Source organism: Symphalangus syndactylus, chromosome 12, assembly GCF_028878055.3.
Source record: "Symphalangus syndactylus isolate Jambi chromosome 12, NHGRI_mSymSyn1-v2.1_pri, whole genome shotgun sequence".
Taxonomy (NCBI): Eukaryota; Metazoa; Chordata; class Mammalia; order Primates; family Hylobatidae; genus Symphalangus; species Symphalangus syndactylus.
This window is the reverse complement of record NC_072441.2, coordinates 32,769,403-32,789,082: the sequence shown is the minus strand read 5'-3', so window position 1 is coordinate 32,789,082 and position 19,680 is coordinate 32,769,403. Positions and strand designations below refer to the sequence as shown.

The window sequence follows — 19,680 nt, the reverse complement described above, 5'->3', positions numbered from 1 at the left end:
TTTGAAATGTACATTAGCATGATAAAATGATTCCCCTGTCATTTTCCCACAAGCTGTTTCTCATTTAGTTAAATACTTCTTCCGGGGTCAGAGACTCCACCGGTTTCAAAGTGAGATCAGCATGCAGATGAAATTTTTAGACCATATTGAAAAATGAAAAATTGAACTCCTCATCACTTTTTCCCAAGAGAGGAAAGCTGCCATCAGCAGAGCCAAGGAAAGAAAACAGCAGTGAAATAATATAGAAACCCAGGGAACAGCAGGTAGAAGAATTAGTCATGGTTGCTTTGGAGTATAAAATTTTACCTCCAATATACTGCCAAAAATACTAAATGATTTAACACAGCATCTTATTCTAGCTTTACAAAATATGGGTTACTAGGTTTTCTTCCTTTTATGCCCCTGTGTTTTCTTGATGTCTTTTACCTGGTTCCAGTTTCCTTAGATTTTGGTAGGAGATAGCATTTTCAGAGCACTATGCCAAGACTTACCCACATGAGTCCTATCGACCTTGGTCAAGGTCACAAGGCAAAATCCCTAGTCCTTACTTTGAAAATTAACTTGATATTTCCAGATATATATTCATCTGGTTTTTCTATTCCACATATGAGAATTATTTCTCTGAAAGGTTTGATTTACTTCTATTAATTATTATTCCAAAATATACCCTGTGAAACAATTGTAACTAAATACCAAACAAATGAAAACAGATGGTAGTGTAATCTAGACAAAGAATTTGGCCCAGAGGGTTAAAAAAAAAAAAGAATATAATAGAGGAAGAATTTTCTTTAATTACCCTTAGAAAGTCAACATGAAAAGTGATTGAAATAGATTTCGCTGGTATCTCTCTCAGTTTTAAACATATTTGTATTTCTAAAGTAAAGCATCTATAAAGATAATCCAGAACTTAAGTAGTGAAAATAACTATGTTTTTCATCACTCAATTACAACATTTAAGTCCATATTAACAAGCCAAACCAAAGAAAACACTTACCAAGTGAATTGGGAAAATATGACATCTGGATGATAAAAGTGAGTTTGATAATTTTAAAAATAATCTGAATGACGAATTAAAAGTTTCCCTTACTCATTAGGAAGCTTATGACCTGCTCTCGCTGTTTTTTTCTAGCATTACCTTTCCAGACTTTGTTCATCCAAGATCAAAACAATGGGTCAATTTCATCAGCTCCTTTAAATAATGCATCTAGAAAGTGAAAAATAGTCTGTCTGATGACAAGACCTTTCACCATGTTAGGAGAAGGTTTCTTTGTTCTCATTAACATCCGCTAAAAAGGCCCTGGTGTGGAGGCCCGCTCTGGAGAAGTTGGCCTCCAGTGCACAAGATGAAGAGGTAGGGTCAAGTTCACCAGATTTTAATCACTCGGAAGTACATCTGCCTGAAAAGCCTCGTCAAAGATCCACATGAGGCAACGTACTTAACACCTTCCAAATTCCCTTTTCAGCACAGATTACCCACTATACTTATAGCACCAGATGGATTCTTGAAAAAGTGTTGCAATGTAATCAGGCATCAAAGTTAAAATAAATTTTATAAACAGTGCTAAGGCCAACTACATTTCCAAACCACTTTGGCACATTTCTTTGGTCTCCTCCATTCATTTTGCCAGCAGTCGTTGATTTAAAAGGTTATGTGAATGTGTATATTTTTTTCTAACGTAACATTTACAAAGAAAGCACTTCTGTAAATAAACCTTTGGAAAACGAGGTTGCTATGATTAAAGCACAAATGTGGGCATATGCCATGGAAAGTACTGTTCTTTCCTTTAATACTATGTTAACAAAAAGTTATTTAAATAAATTTCATGTAAAAATCTTATGCATACATTCAATATTATAAACTCTTTTGCCAATATTATTTTTAAAAAAGTATATAAGTACATTTATACTGGAAATATCTACAATACTTTTCCTGGTACAAAAATCTTTGGGAGCAGACATTCTCTCATATCTTTACAATATATTTTTAATGTTAAAACACCAGAGCCAACTCTTGCTGCCTATTTTTATTATGCTGTATAATTCCACAGTTATCGACATGTGTCACCTGTGTTGCAGCCACATTTGGCCAGCTCTTTGTGCTCACCAGGGAAGCATCGATCTTCAGCTTTCATTAAGTGGTAGAAATAGACCATTGGCATAAAAAATTATTTTTAAAAATAAATGGGAGAATTTTCTGCCTGGGGACTACACCACTACTGTTCCCTAGTAATTTGAATTATTGAATGGACTAAATAAAAGCCACTTCTATTCTTTTTCTTCTTTTTTTTTTTTTTTTTTGCCCAGACAAACCTGAAATGCAAGTTGATTTTTTAAAAATCTTTTATCCCCTCAGCTTGTTAGGATTTATCCTTGAATGTTCTGTTCTGTGCACTCTGCATGGAGTGCTATCATGTATTTATCTAGCAATCTCTAAAAAAATACAGAGCTTTTAAAGAAAACAAAAGCAACAAAGCCCATAATATTTGCCAAACTATTAAACAAAATGTGCAATTGTGAGACTGCTTGACAGAAGATTTCAAAAAAATGAAACTTTTCATTTTTATAAAGTCTTTTCTGATCAATGGCTTTAAAGTCCTTCTCACTGTGTCTGCATGGCAGCAGAATATATGAATGACAAACAGGAAAACTCATGTAACAATTTTAATTTGATTATGCATATTTGTTAAGAACCTACTATATGCAGGAACGTGGTCTGGTAGCACTGCTGATTACATTATCCAGCTCTTCACCTGTCAATTCAAAACTAAAACCTCAGCTCAACATTAACTGCTTCAAGAAGTTTTTCTTGTCAATCAATTCCTCTACACCCAGCTAGGTGAAATTCACCTTCTTCTGCTGCCATGTTTTTATCTATGTCATTCCACTAACCCGCTGGATTATAATTGTTTAATGTAATTACATCCCATACTAGGGTTTTTCTTAAAGTTAAGAACTCTGTCTTAACTTAACATGTTGTGTAGACTGCACGTAGCACAGTAACTGAGTTGAATGAATGAATTCAGCTGAATAAATGAGTGAATAAAGATGTAGTCAAGAAGCTCATAATCTCATAAAAAGCAGATAAGTGTAGAGATCATAACAGTAAGATGTGGTTTGAATATTTGTCCCCTCCAAATTTCAGCTGCAAATGTGATTTCCAATGTTGGAGGTGGGGCCTCATGGGAGGTGCTTGGATCATGGATTGATTGGAACATGGGTCCATCATGAGTGGCTTAACACTATCTCCTTTTTTTTTTCTGAATTATTATTATTATACTTTAAGTTTTAGGGTACATGTGCACAATGTGCAGGTTTGTTACATACGTATACATGTGCCATGTTGGTGTGCTGCACCCATTAACTTGTCATTTAGCATTAGGTATATCTCCTAAGGCAGTCCCTCCCCACTTCCCCCACCCCACAACAGTCCCCAGAGTGTGATGTTCCCCTTCCTGTGTCCATGTGTTCTCATTGTTCAATTCCCACCTATGAGTGAGAACATGCGGTGTTTGGTTTTTTGTCCTTGCGATAGTTTACTGAGAATGACAGTTTCCAGTTTCATCCATGTCCCTACAAAGGACATGAACTCATCATTTTTTATGGCTGCATAGTATTCCATGGTGTATATGTGCCACATTTTCTTACAAACCACTGCTCAATGAATTAAAAGAGGATACAAACAAATGGAAGAACATTCCATGCTCATGGGTTGGAAGAATCAATATCGTGAAAATGGCCATACCGCCCAAGGTAATTTATAGATTCAATGCCATCCCCATCAAGCTACCAATGACTTTCTTCACAGAATTGGAAAAAACTACTTTAAAGTTCATATGGAACCAAAAAAGAGCCCACATTGCCAAGTCAATCCTAAGCCAAAAGAACAAAGCTGGAGGCATCACGCTACCTGACTTCAAACTATACTACAAGGCTACAGTAACCAAAACAGCATGGTACTGGTACCACAACAGAGACATAGATCAATGGATCAGAACAGAGCCCTCAGAAATAATGCTGCATATCTACAAATATCTGATCTTTGACAAACCTGACAAAAACAAGAAATGGGAAAAGGATTTCCTATTTCATAAATGGTGCTGGGAAAACTGGCTAGCCATATGTAGAAAGCTGAAACTAGATCCCTTCCTTACACCTTATATAAAAATTAATTCAAGATGGATTAAAGACTTCAATGTTAGACCTAAAACTATAAAAACCCTAGAAGAAAACCTAGGCAATACCATTCAGGACATAGGCATGGGCAAGGACTTCATGTCTAAAACACCAAAAGCAATGGCAACAAAAGCCAAAATTGACAAATGGGATCTAATTAAACTAAAGAGCTTCTGCACAGCAAAAGAAACTACCATCAGAGTGAACAGGCAACCCACAAAATGGGAGAACATTTTTGCAACCTACTCATCTGACAAAGGGCTAATATCCAGAATCTACAATGAACTCAAACAAATTTACAAGAAAAAAACAAATAACCCCATCAAAAAGTGGGCGAAGGACATGAACAGACACTTCTCAAAAGAAGACATTTATGCAGCCAAAAGACACATGAAAAAATGCTCATCATCATTGGCCATCAGAGAAATGCAAATCAAAACCACAATGAGATACCATCTCACACCAGTTAGAATGGCCATCATTAAAAAGTCAGGAAACAACAGGTGCTGGAGAGGATGTGGGGAAATAGGAACACTTCTACACTGTTGGTGGGACTGTAAAGTAGTTCAACCATTGTGGAAGTCAGTGTGGCTATTCCTCAAGGATCTAGAACTAGAAATATCACTTGACCCAGCCATCCCATTACCGGGTATATACCCAAAGGACTATAAATCATGCTGCTATAAAGACACATGCACACGTATGTTTATTGCGGCACTATTCACAATAGCAAAGACTTGGAACCAACCCAAATGTCCAACAATGATAGACTGGATTAAGAAAATGTAACACTATCTCCTTGATGGCAGTGAGTTCTCACTCAGTTACTCCAGGAGAAATATGGTTGTTTTAAAGAATCTGGGACCTCCTTTATCTCTCTCTTGCTCCTGCAACAGAAGAACAGACTAACACAATATATGTTAGAATTTGATAAATAGCTGAAGAGTTTTAAAGAGCTATAGAGTAGAATAGCTCTTTTAGCCATGGCTGGAGTGGCTGGGACACAGGACACCAAGTCCCTAGACTGCACAGAGCAGGGGGGCCCTGGGCCTGTCCCACAAAACCATTTTTTCTCCTAGGCCTCTGGGCCTGGATGGGAGCAACTGCCACAAAGGTCTCTGGCATGCCCTGGAGACATTTTCCTCATTGTCTTGGTAATTACTATTCAGCTCCTTGTTACTTATCCAAATATCTGCAACCAGCTTGAATTTCTCCCCAGAAAATGGGTTTTTGTTTTTAATTTCATCATTAGGCTTCAAATTTTTCACACTTATGCTCTGCTTCCTTTCAAATGCTTTGCCGCTTAGAAATTTCTTCCCCCATATACCCCAAATCATCTCTTTCAAGTTCAAAGTTCCACATACCTCTAGGGCAAGGGCAAAATGCCACCAGTCTCTTTGCATAGCAAGAGTGACGTTTACTCCAGTTCCCGACAGGTTCCTCATCTCCATATGAGGCCACCTCAGCCTGGACCTTATTGTCCATATCACTAGCAGCATTATGGTCAAAGCCATTCAACAAGTCTCTAGCTGGGAAGTTCCAAACTTTCCCACACCTTCCTGTCTTCTGAGCCCTCCAAGTCTCTAGGAAGTTCCAAACTGTCCCCATTTTCCTGTCTTCTTCTGAGCCCTCCAAACTGTTCTACCCCTTGCCTATATTACCCAGCTCCAAAGTCGCTTCCACATTTTTAGGTATCTTTACAGCAGTCTCCCACTCCTGGTACCAATTTACTATATTAGTCTGTTCTCACACTGCTAATAAAGATAAACCTGAGACTGGGTAATTTATAAAGGAAAGAGGTTTAATGGACTCACAGTTCCACATGGCGGGGGAAGCCTCACAATGGTAGCAGAAGGCCAAAAAGGAGCAAAGTCATGTCATACTTGGCAGCAGGCAAGAGAGCGTGCAAGGGAACCTCCCTTTATAAAACCATCAGATCTCATGAGGCTTATTCACTATCATGAGAACAGCATGGGAAAAACCCATCCCCATGATTCAGTTACCTCCCACCGGGTTCCTTCCATAACGTGGGGATTATGGGAGCTACAATCAAGATGAGATTTGGATGGGGACACAGCCAAACCATATGAGAGGGCAAAGAAAAAAAAAGAATTTAAAGATGATTCAAAGGTTCTGAGGCTGCTTGGCTAGAGAAATACTTATTCATTAATTGTGCTTTCCTCCCTACTTCACATTTAAATATTCTTTTTGACATAGCTCAAGTCCTACCATCTCTGTGAAGCCTCCTTTGATGACTTTGTCTAATTCCTTTTGCCCTGATGGTCTCTACTTCCCAGCTAGTACATTATAAGCACCTTATTCTTTAATTATAATTAAATTAGGATTTTATCACTTCGTAATGTAATGTTCTATTTAATACAGTTAAGTGTACACCTGACTTGGCCACAGATCTTTGTCTTGTTTTCCAAATAAATAGGAAAGTCCTTTGAGGATACAGACTATATTGTACATTATCCAACATAGCAGTTAGAATTTATTAAATGTCAAATAAGTAATTAGTAATCAATTCACGGGCCAAAGGAAGATCCTTAAATTTTCCCGCTGGAAAATTAAATAGCAGATTGAAAAGTGTTTTTCCACCCCTTATTCAAAGGTGTTAACAAAAAACACTTCTAGATTCCTAGACTTATTTTGCATTGTGATCGACCATAGCACTGCCAGAATCAAAATAGAAACAAGTGCTTCCTGCTCAATAATATTCTTTATAGACAAGTTTGTTATAGCAAAAGTAATGCATATTAGCTAATAAATATCTGTATTAATATATAATGAGCAATATTTAACTGAAGTTTTCCACAGTGATCCTTATAAACCCTTGTTAACAGATAATTTGCCATAAAGTATTTCAGTATATTCACATATCAGACTATTGAAGACAAAGAAAAAATTATTATAAAATCTGGGAAAAAATGTGAAAAATGTAAATAAATAAATAAAATGATACCTATCTTGCATAACAAACAACATTATTTCCAAAATACGTGAATGAGTTTGGAAAGTGAGACGTTTGCTGTTCGTTGGCAAGAGTGCTTTATAGTTAGAGTTAACATTAATACCATAGGGTTTAAGAATATTCTGCTACTCAATATATTGATGTTTAATCTTCTACTAACATGACAGATTGTTGAAAACAGACTGGAATTCAACTTCCTGGTAATAGCCTTCTATTTCTAATTAAAGGACGTTAGAAGATCAAATATTATAATAAATGCACTGTGACTTTTATCTTATTCTTTTAAGAATTAACATAAGTATAGATAAAATTAGAAACTTGATACTGATTATTTTTACATATTGTTTTCGTTTTACTTTTTGTTTTGCTCTAACTTTCAGAAACGAGAGTTAAACCCAAGGTGGAACAGTCTTACTGGGAGGTGGAGAATGGCTTCTACAAAATCATAATAAAAAGCCTACCTAATCAGTGAAATTTAGTAAAGTCTCTTTCGTCTATTCTCAAACTATACTATTACCTGAGATAATCAACTGTATGATATCATTTCCATATTCAGCCCATGGCTATTTAAAAAGCGATTTCAGTCATTATGTGAATTTTCCATTTGTTTTAACACCAATTCCAAAGGCAGCTTTAAAATTATTAGGAATTGTTCTTTACAGCATGATTGTGAGTTTGTTTATAGAAAAGGGGATTTTAAAAATTTTATTTAGAAAATAAACTTCTCAGAAACTGAGAATTTATTGGCAGAAACAGAGCATTTACCATCATTCCCACCTTGAAATATTACAGGAATTCTTAGATGATAGAAATGGCAATTAAGGGAGCTGGGCCCGGACTGATAACGATGGGGAGTAGTCGAAAATATCAGCTATTTCACCTGCTTTTAATCAAGGTTTTCTCTGGTCCTGAACTCCTGAGTCTATTTTCCAGGTAATTGCTGTGTTGTGGAGTTCTGTCCTCTCCCTCCACTAATATCCACGTTTAATACATCTACATCATAATCATCTTGAGTTAGTTGCTCAAAATGAATTTAGACCCAGACAAATGAAATAAGTTTTCACTTCCTGATCATTGTTAGGTGAGAAGATCCTGACCTAATACCTAATAGCAACTCCTTTTCTTCTAACTTGTTTTTATTGTCTTACATATTTCCATTTTGTGTGTAAAAGATATTCCACACACCAAAATTGTCTAGCAATCTAGTTACATATCCATAAAGAATGCACATTAACAAAATATCCCAAATTGACTTGCGTTGCTTGAATCTAATTAGAGTCTAACCAATTGAAGTAATTACATAATATACTAAGTCAGATGAGTTAAGTCCTGCTTCAGAATTGCACATTGCTTTTATGAAAGCTTATTTTTGTTTCTAATCTACATAGAAATAAGGTTGCCAGATTTAGTAAACAAAAATATAGGACACCTAGATAAATTTGAATTTCAGACAAACAAATATTTTTTATATGTCCCAAATATTGTATATCTCATTTTTTTGTCTAAAGATTTTTATTTAAATCAAATAGTTGCACCAAGCAAGAGCTTACTTTGCCCACTCCAAATTAAAACAGAGCACAATAGGGACAAAATTTATTTGGCAGGACTGTTAGAATATGTGAACACCCTCCTTTACTCATATGCAGCTGTTCTCACACAAAATATTAACCCCAAACTATTAATGTCACACAAAAGGAAGTGGTCTTGATTTTGTATGTGGGGCAGCATGTTCTGTAAATGCTGAAAGGTGGGAGAAGCACAAACACAATCCACTCTTTAAAAAACATACTTCAAAGTAGAATTTTCTATCCCCTCCATTCTCCAGTAAAAAAGTAGTGCTGGGATCTGGCACCCAGATTTGGTTTTTATCCTGACCATTTACGAAGCGTTCTCCCCTATGACTTGCATCATTAGGGTTATGGACAATAATAGTTTATTCATTTTGAAGAAAATCGTGTCTAGTCCTTCCTCCTCTTCTTGCCTTCATGCTCATATTCCATGGGGCAGCTGCTATCTGAGGGTCTTTTAGAGCCACCGTGCTGTTTCGCTTCTTCCAAAAACTTGCCCAAACCAAAAGGATCTTCCTCAAACTGAACTGGTCCTTCTCGGCCTCTCTGCTTACAGCCTGAACCAGAAAACTCATTGTCGGGAACAGGTCTGTTGATCTTTATTCTGGCTTCTAGGTCATCGTCATACGTGTCCTCGTCCAGATTTTTACTGGGCCTATAAATACTATGGGCCATATCTTTACCACCTCTCTAGGCTTGATCATAAACATTATAAATTTCATCTTCTCCACCTGCAAATCCACTGTCCATACCCTTGGATTGGTTGAGGAGCCTTTGGTCGTACTGACCTTCGTTGGAAGTTCAAGGATTAGGAACACCGAGAGCAATGACTTCACTGATACCCCCATTTTCATTTCTCTGAAGTTTCGACCTCTTATCAGGAGCTTCCCTGGAAAGATTCCGGTCATGCTGTCTCTCTTTTCGCCTGTCATGCCGGATTTCATTCCTCTCACGTGCCTCCCTATCCTCTCTTTCCACATGAGTTTTGATCCCAGCTCTTCTATCCTTGGCTTTCTGGGCCATTTCTCTAAGCTTCTCTTCATATTTTCCCTTTTCTTTCTGAGCCATTTTTCTTTCTACTCGGGCAGCATTTCCACACCTTCACAAGCCTTCTGATCAGCAATGTAGAGGGCTTCGGCCAATGTGGCAACATTTTCTTTTATGTGGACTGTCTGTAGTCCTCTTCCATCGGCAGCCAGACGTTTGTCTGATGGAATTGTATAACCTTTGCATTTTTCCAGTTAGAAATACAAGGAGGAAACTTTCACTCTTGTTGTTCCCTTGCAATCATCTTTCGGCTAGGAGAATGCATGACAGGTACAGGAGGAGAAGGTGGTCCCCGGGGAATTTTCTTATTAATCTTGAACCTTGGAGGCTCCGTTGGATCTTTCTGCACTTCTACCATCCGACTAACCTTCTGTTGAGCTCCAGAGTTGAAAGTCACTGCTTGCCGAGATGGTGTGTATCAGATGTACTGAGCAGGAGCTGGTTTGTCAGCTGCCTGAACTGGCATGACTACGGCGACGTTCTGTGGTACAGCTTTTTATAAGGCTACCCTTGTCTTTTCTGTTATCTCTTTTATAGCTTCTTCATCAGGCCTTTGCGAGTCTGGATCATTTGCATTCATAACATCCTCTGGAACCAGGACAGTGTATTTGCTATCAATCACCTGGTCTTTTGACTGTCCCTGTCGAGTGATTACGTCATATTTAATTTTTCCTTCAGAATCCACCTGAATGGCCAGGGCATTAGATATTTTTTTCTTTCGTCCCATATCCAGTGGATACTGAGCCACATGGATCTCTGGAAAAGCACCTCCATCTCCAAAATCCTCTAATAACCGAAGTGTCCAGCCTTTCCGGTATCCTTGCGGGGAAGGTTCTTTTCCGGAAGAGACAAATGAAGTCTGCCGTAATCTCTGGGATCTTGTCTTTTCTTCAGCCTCGAGCTGGTCCTGAGATAACTGAGTAGGTGCAGGTGCTTTTATCTGGCAACGCTATATCAGAAGCACCTCAATTTGTCAAAGAAATACATTTTTGAAGTTTTCAAACCCAGTGCCACTTGTCTAAAGCAAATGTTTAAGTCCACATTGTGAAGAGCATAATTAATCCATTTAAAGAACTTCTTACTATTATGAAGCTGGTGGTTTAAATTTTCTTTTAAGTTGTTTTTTTAAACTTTTCTGGGCCTAATTATTAATATTTATTTGACAAATCCTGTGCTCTGGTGAAAGCTAGATATGACAATAATCTAAAGAGCCTTTCAACTTAAATCTCTGACCTTAGGGTAAACTAGTCAAGTAGTTAATATTAGTAAGACTATTAACTTAGAAATGTTCATTAGATAATCTAAAAGCAAGTAGACATAACAACAGATGCCCAGATGGCTAGGGCAGGGGTCTAGGAAAGGTGCATATGCAAAATTGTTACCAAGAAAAAAAAACACAAACAAAATAGTAGACACTTTACACAGTGATGCCAACTTAACATTCGTATGTTCAAAATGCCACCTTCCTACAATATTCAACTTACTACATCTCAGCCCAATAGAATAATCATTCTATGCTGCTCATCTATAAGCATAAAATATTAATAATAGTCATTTATGAATTACAAAAACACAGTGGACCTAACATATATTGACTGGGTGCTGATTTCATTAGATTAATCAAGTATTTGGTATCTTAAAAGACCCTAGTGGCCCAAGCACAAAGCTTCTGAATGCTATGTCAGTGTGTAGAAAACCCACAGGAGTAATTAAGAGACTGTTCACAAGTTTAGTTTGGACAAATTCCATATACTGGATTTGGCAGCCAAGAACTAGCAATACTGGATTCATTTATAAATGAGAAAAGGAGAGTTTTAGCAAGGAAACTCATAGCTTTATTTCATTTAGAAAAATAGGTATAAATTATAAACAATAGATTTACAAACCGAATCCAAAATGATATTCAAAAATACACCATGCCCAAGTTGGGCTTATCTTGGGAATACAAATATGCTTTTAGCATTGAAAATATATTAAAATTACACGACCAGATTAAGGGAAAAAATCCACAAGGTCATCTAAGAAATGTGGAAATGTTATAAAATTCAACATCTCTTGTGTACAGTAACAATAGGAAACTAAGAAGAGAGGCATTTGCTTAGCCTGATAAAAGATAGGTATCAAAGTATATCACAAATATCCTCTTAGTAGCAAAACATTAAATGTGTTCCCTCAAAATCAGGAATAAATTAAGGATTGCAAACAATTGCTACTTTTATTGAGGATCCTTTCCAATATAGTAAGAAAAATTAAATTAAAGGTATAATTATTTGAAGAATATTTAAAAGAAGAAAAATGGGTGCTATTCATAGATGACATGATTGACCACATAAAATATGCAAAATTATCTACAGACAAATTTATAGAAATAATGAGAATTCAGTATGGTGTCTTGCCATAAGATTCGTATTCAAAAATAGGTGGTATCTCAATACGCAAGGAAGAAACAAACAATGGTTAAAGCAGAGGGAGAAAGAAAAGAGGGTGAGCAAAAAACTATTTACAATAGCAGAGACAAAGAGTGTAGAAATATGGGTATAGAAAATGTAAACCTTATTGAAAGATATTAAAGATCTAAATAAACAGAGGGATATTCTGTGCTCAAGAATACAAAGACGCAATATGTTAAAAGTATGTATGTGTGTATATATATATATATATATATACTCTCCTCAATTTCTACCACTGCCCTTTTTATTCCCCTTTTATTACCCTAGCCTAACGCACTAGCATCTTTCACATTTTTTCTAATTTTCTCCCTGCTGGTCTCCATACTTCTACCCATGGCCTCAGAACATGTCAATCTTGTGCTCAGAATTCCTCAATAGATTCACATTTCACCAAGTAACTGCTAAAATCCTTAAAACTGCCTGCAAGATGCTAGAGGAACTGGCCCCACAATTACCTGTCAATCACGTCTCCTGTCACTCTCTTCTCATTCACTTTGCTCCTAACATAATGGCTTCCTAGCTATTCCTCAAACACACCAGGATCCTTCCTGCTCTAGCTGTTTCCTCTACGTCACTAAAGCCTTTGTCTACTCCATGTCTTTCCTAAAATTATTTCTCAGAGAAGTTGATGTAATTTGGATATTTGTCCTTACCCAAATCTCATGTTGAAATGTAATCCCCAGTGTTGGAAGTGGGGCTTGGTGGGAAGTGTTTGGATCATCTGGTGGATCTCCCACGAGTGGCTTGGGCCATCCCTTGGTGTTAAGTGAGCTCTCACTCTGAGTTCACAAGAGATCTAGTAGTTAAAAAGTATGTGGCATCTACGCCCAACCTCACCCACTCCACTTTCTTCCTCACAAGAGCTCCTGCTCTGGCCATGTGATATGTCTGTTCCCGCTTTACCTTCTGCCATGATTAGAAGCTCCCTTAGGCCTCCCCAGAAACAGATGTCAGTACTATGCTTCCTGTACAGCCTGCAGAACCATGGACCAATTAAACTGGTTTTCTTTATAAATTACTCAGTCTCGGGTATTTCTTTATAGCAATGCAAGAATGGCTTACTACAAGAGTCAACTCTATTATATTTAAAATTTCGACTGGTTCTCTGCTATGGGAGTCCTATCTCACTTTATTTTTCTCAGTGACATTTGTTCCCTCTTATGTACTATATAATTCACTTATTTATTATGTTTATTTTCGGTCTCTGCCCTATTTGAACTTAATCTTCATGACAGCAGGGACTTATTTTATTATTGTTAAATCTACAGCATAATTAGCAGTTGATGGAACATATGTATGGCAGACATACCTGACAGCAATAACTTAAATGAAGGATACCAAGAACGACTCTGCACGGTAGACACACTGATAGCCGTAACTTAAGCATCCCCTGAGAATACGGATGCACCTAAACTATATAAACTTTAGACTTTTTACAAATGGTACAAAACTGCATCTTTTCACAAACGGTTCTCCTGTCTAGGCTGTCACCACTGGACTGCCTTATATGTAAGTTCCCTTGATAAACCTTGTGTCTCATTCTCTGGCTTTGGGCCTCTTCTTCAGTCTCTCAGACATAGCATCCTCTCATTAGAGTCAATACAGGTCTGGCAGGTCGAGATAGTAGGCACTCAAAAAATATTTGTTAAATGTGCAATAAATGACATGTAATTTAGACTATAATGAGATAGGGACTATTAATTAATAAAATCATTTTGTAATTATTATGTATACCCCCTAGAGTGGAAAAAAATTAAGAAATATAATAATCTGAGGAGAACGCGAATCATCAGAAATTCATACAAATTGCTGCCAAGATTGCAAATTTGGACATTTTTGGAAAACCTGTTGATACTATTTCACAAAGTTAAACATTCATGTGCCTTGCAAACCAATAATTCTACCTTTATGTAGGAACCCTAGAAAAACTTATATATGTGCTTATGATACATGCAAGAATATTCATAAGGGTATGATTAATAATAAAATATGGAAGCTACAAAGATGTACTATGACAAAGCAACAAATAAATTAATGGTGTTATATTTACTCAATTAAATATGAGAAAGCAGTTAAAGTGAATGAAACACAACTATTTGTAGAACTATGGATGCATCTTAAGATGTTAAAGAGAAAAGTCCTATAAGACTGCAGAAGATATGAAACTATTTTTATAAATCTCAACAGAAATAATATTAGGTTATACTTGACTTTGGCTTACATGCATATGTCAAAAAAGCTACATATATGTGTTTGTGTGTCTATGTGCATGTGTGTGTGTGTGTGTAAATAAATAACTACAGTAGTTTTCTCTGGTGGAAATGGAGGAGGATGGGCATGCAAAGTGTATATGGGTAGATGAAAGTCATGTTAACATTTTAGTTCTTGAGTTGGTTGATTGGTTCACCAATGTTTATTATTTATTTTTCTAACATATATTATAGATATACACACACATTGTAAATATATCAAATATAATTTTTATATTTTAAAAAATATTTAAATATTTGTGTATTTGAACAAAAAATAACAAAGGGAAAAGGAACTGCAAATTGCTCATAGCACTGTTTTGCTTTCTTTAAAAATATGGTTGGGTATATTAGTGATGAGGAACAATTGTTTATCAGCTTCCTTTTCAAAATTCTCAGAGATCTTTTGGTCATTGATTAATGCCAAATTCTGTGGTTTGTAATATATTCTATTTACAGTTTTGATCCTTCAAACTTCTTTAAGAAGTCTCAGTGCATCTTTGAAATCCAAGTGTTTTATTTTTAGTGTTTCACTTTGCTCTTTTTATTAGCTGAAATGACCTTCTTGAATTATTGTGGCATAGAGGAAAGAGGAAGAAGGAAAAAGTCATCTGAAGAAGTGTTCTTTCTAAGCAGCTCATCTATTCCACGTCCTTACAAATAATTCACCTGTGTTTATTCTCAACCAAAACTCTGCTATTATTCTAATGATGGATAACCTGTTCTTTACAGTTCTATCGTATTTCCTGATCCATGCCAATTGCCTAGATGGAGCTGTGAATATGGCCACAGTGATAGGTGGCTGTGAGAGTTTTATGAGAGGCATTTTCTTCTGCAGGGCAGACAAAATGCTTGGAATGGAGGATTAAAAAAATAGTAAAGCTCGCTTCCATTGCATTACGTATTTTGATGTATTTCTAATGTATTCCTTTTCAAAACATATCTTCACTGGAGTAGAGGTAAAGACAGAATGAGCAACAGTTGCTGTTTTATGCACATCAAGTACCCATTTTTAAAACTCTTAAAAATGCAGCAAAGCAATTTAAAAAGAGCAAGTGGCATGGTTGCTTTTTTTAAAAAAATGTCTTTTCTCCGTAGCTACATTTACCAGACTCAAGATATGTAAATGAAACAATATATTAATTTGGCGATACCAAGTTTCTTTCAAAACTGTCTAATACAAAGATATTAAATCCATCTATTTATGAATCAAATCCAGATTTCTTAATACAGAGCCAACACTTCTGTTGCAGTTATTCAACAGGATTGCATTTTGTATCAAGATATATTTCAGATGTTGAAAAGATTCCATTTTCAACAATACTTTGGATCAACAATAGTTTTATTAATCATTAGTCAAACATGTTTTCTTCCCTTTAAGTCCTCTCCTTGACTTTCTGTAGTATCTGAGAAATTTCCAAGTAAGTGAGAATTTCCCTTGCCTATTGAAGTCAAATTATTTTATGTGTTTGAATTACAAATTGAAGGAGGCTATGGTTTTATTGACTCACTTTTGTGTTCAAATGCAAAAGTTTTTGAAATCATTCTGTGCTCATAGTCTGTCATTGCTCCTTCTGAGTCCCCTTCTCCTCTTTTGAACTCACTGTTGTATAAAGATGAAAAAAGACATGTCCTATTAGCTAAATCAATATTGATATTCAAGAAAAAGATCTAAAATAATTTCTAAAGAACTCTTCTCACATAAAAATAAATCATCTTTGGTAATATATTTTTTAAAAGAGTTTGGCTTTTATGTTTATGCAAGACTGACTTCTTGCTAAGCCTTTACTCCAAGACATTTCACAGTGGAGCTCCCCAGTGTTTGTCCTTGTCATTTTATAGGATTAATTTGATCCATTGTCATTCACCTAACCGCCTTGTACCTCTTGTTAGTACACAATCCCTAACTAAACCTGAGTATTTGTTCTTCAGACTTTCTAAAATGACTCTTCCATTCACTCTCAGGATGTACCACTTATCATACCTTCAATGGCTGGAGAAAACATACTCTCTTTATGGGCTTTTTGAAACTCTGAAAAATCATTTGTTAAAGGAGGGGTTTCAAAGGAAGTATTGTCTTTCTGGCTTAAAGTTTATGCTTTTTCATCACATACCATAAAAGGAGCACATTAATAATCATATTTTTTAAACAAGGTAAAAGAATGGAATTTTAATCTGAATGCTTAGAGGGAAGATGAGAGGCAGCAAGAAGACAAAAGTGAAATGGGAAAGCCAAAGCAGTAAGAAAGGAAAGAAACCTCAGAGATGAATTGTAGCAAAGAAATATGTTTATCATTACTCTCAGAATATATAGATTTTTAACTAAAATATTAAGTCCTTTGAAATGTTCCAAAAACATGAAAATCTGAAATTGATTCTCGCTCTTGAATTCGACGATTAGCATTTCATGAGCTTCTGCCCCCTCTTGGTGAATCTTTCCTTACTAACATTAGTTATCAAGACACTTGGCATTTTTTCACAGCATGCATGAGTCACAACACAGACACCCTTATCCTCAAAATAAATGGATATTGAACTTTGAATAAAACATGCCTCTTCTATCTTAATCTCAAATTTCTGAGTGTGCTCCTCTCTCTTAGTCTGTTGCCGGATTGCCTTCAAGTGATAGTTTATTCTTTTATGCATTCCAGGTTGAAGAAGGGTGAACCAAGGATTTCTTTGGGAAGCATCTGTCCATAAGTGGGAAAGGATTGGGAAAGATGCGCTGAGATTCTTATAGGGCTCCAAGTCACTTCTATTAGGCTAAATTTCTAAGACATGCTAGGTTCTTAGAAATTTCACAAAAATAGTTGTCTGATGGTAAGACAATTAAATTTTCTAAAGTAAAATGATTTTCACTTCACTGGAACTTGTCAATCAGAAAGCTTATTTCAAAAAAGGGAAATATCTTGGTTAAGTAAGAACATGCTCTATTTTGACTGTTTACTGGCTATAATAATATTTACAAGTCTTACATATCTGCTATCTTTTTCCTACCCAAGGAGCTGCTACTTTGTAAGGTGTGGAGAATGGGTATTTTTATTCCATTATATAGATTAGAAAACTAAAACTGGGAGTCACTTGTTATGTCACAAAGAAAAATTGGTAGAATTTCAGTAAGAGCTATAGTCTCCTGATTTTTCATCCAAGACTATTCTATTTATCTATACAGTATCATTGATTGAGTGCCTGTTATGTAGCAAATATTATTCTGGGTCCTATGAATAACACTGCCCTGCCTTTTATCCTATTGTTAACTATATATAAATGTATCAATGAGCAGTATATATATATAAATGTTACATATGTAAATTAAAATATATTACTGGAAGACAAAAACAGTTCAAATGAAACTGAAACTACTAGTATTATCATCCCATGTTCCACTATTATTTGTTGTTACTATTGATTCAATTTACCAGAATAGTTATTTCCATTTCAATTACCCTAAACGATAAGCTCCAGAAGTACAGGAATTATTGTGTTCTTCTTCATTATTTCAACTTCTAGCAAAATGTCTAGCAAATAGTGGCCATTTAGAAAATGTATTTGGAGAAATGTATTTGGGGAAAATTAAGTAGTAGCTTCGCTTTTCTCACTGACACTTGTTCACTATACTCCAAATCAATCAGCCCCACTTAAAGTGCAATTAGAGAACGGGTCGAAGTCATCACTGGCATCATCCTTCCATCTCCAGCATCCTACTCAGCTCCTTCAGATTGTTTTCTTCCTCGGGCCTCTACATCGGGGCCTATGCTTCCAGGAGCCTTTTCATAGGCCAAATGTTAAATGATAGTCGTATTTATTGTACAGGAATATTTATATTGCATTTTATTGTGTGGCTCTTGGAAAGTTCCAAGTTCAATGGAGTAAATCCCTAAAAGCTAAAATTTCAAATGGAAGCTGAGAATAAATGTCTAAGAAAAGAACACATTCTTCCCCATCATCACCAGTCAATTAAAGTCACAAATTGCAAGATACTGTCTCTTGATTTGTGTGACTTTTTTCCTCTGCTGAATATTTGTATAGGTTAACTCATCTGGAAATTAATACTGCACTAACTCTAAATATTTCTTTAAAAAAGGAAAAACTATTTTAAATGAAAAAAATTCCTCTTAAAAAACACATTTGTTTAATTATCTATCAAGGTGTCTGAATAATGTCTTTAATGCACAGCTTACCCTAACTACACAGATTCTGTTTTCTTGCAGAAGAGAAAGCCATTAAATATGACTCAGATACAAGAAAAGATTACTTCATATTTCTGGGAAAAACCGATGAAGACCGGTGAAGTCTAATGCACATGTGCAATTATACTGGAGAGTTTACAAAGCACATGGGAGTTATTTTAATCAGAAACCAGAATGAATAAATTAATGGACTCTTGGTCTGCTAATTTTAAAAAAAAAAAAGAAAACAAAATATAAAGTTACATATTCTTTTTCCTTTCTTAATGGAGTAACATTTTAATTTTTTATTTTAACTTCAACTTTTGTTTTAGATTTAGGGATACATGTGCAGGTTTGTTATATGGGTATATTGCATGATGCTGAGGTTTGGAATATGAATGATGATCCCATCTCCCACGTAATGAGCATAGTAAGCAACAGTTAGTTTTTGATGTCCTTAAACGTAAAGACCTACCAAATTTGCTTTGAATGAAATACCCTCACTTCAGCATACGTAAAGGATTTTTTTTTGTTTTTTTTTTTTGTTGTTGTTGGTTTGTTTGTTTTTGAGATGGAGTTTCACTCCGTCTCCCAGGCTGGAGTGCAGTGGCATGATCTTGGCTCACTGCAACATCCTCCTCCTGGGTTCACGCCATTCTCCTGCCTCAGACTTCTGAGTAGCTGGGACTACAGGCGCCCACCACCATGCCTGGCTAATTTTTTGTATTTTTAGTAGAGACGGGGTTTCACTGTGTTAGCCAGGATGGTCTCGATTGTAAAGGGTGTTTGAGGCAGATAAGTCAGGGAAAATCATAGATTCATAATTCTGTTACACTGTGTGGAGATTTTCTTTGGAAACAGCCAAATAATGGGCTGCATTTCCCATTCTCCTTGGCAAATCACTGGAACCATGTGACCGGTACTTAATGAAGGTGTTGGCAGAAGTAGGGAGTAATACTTCCCAGCTAAATTGATAAAGAAGCAAGTGAGCCTTCACCACCTTCTCCTTGCCTCTCCATGAACAAAATTCAAAAGAAAATCCATGGACCT

The 19,680-nt window shown here is 36.0% G+C and overlaps 1 pseudogene; it reads right to left on the bottom strand.

Moving 5' to 3' along the window:
* Positions 1-9,105: 9,105 nt before the first annotated feature.
* Positions 9,106-10,687, bottom strand: LOC134734612 (SNW domain-containing protein 1-like; annotated as a pseudogene).
* Between the last annotated feature and the right edge of the window lie 8,993 nt (positions 10,688-19,680).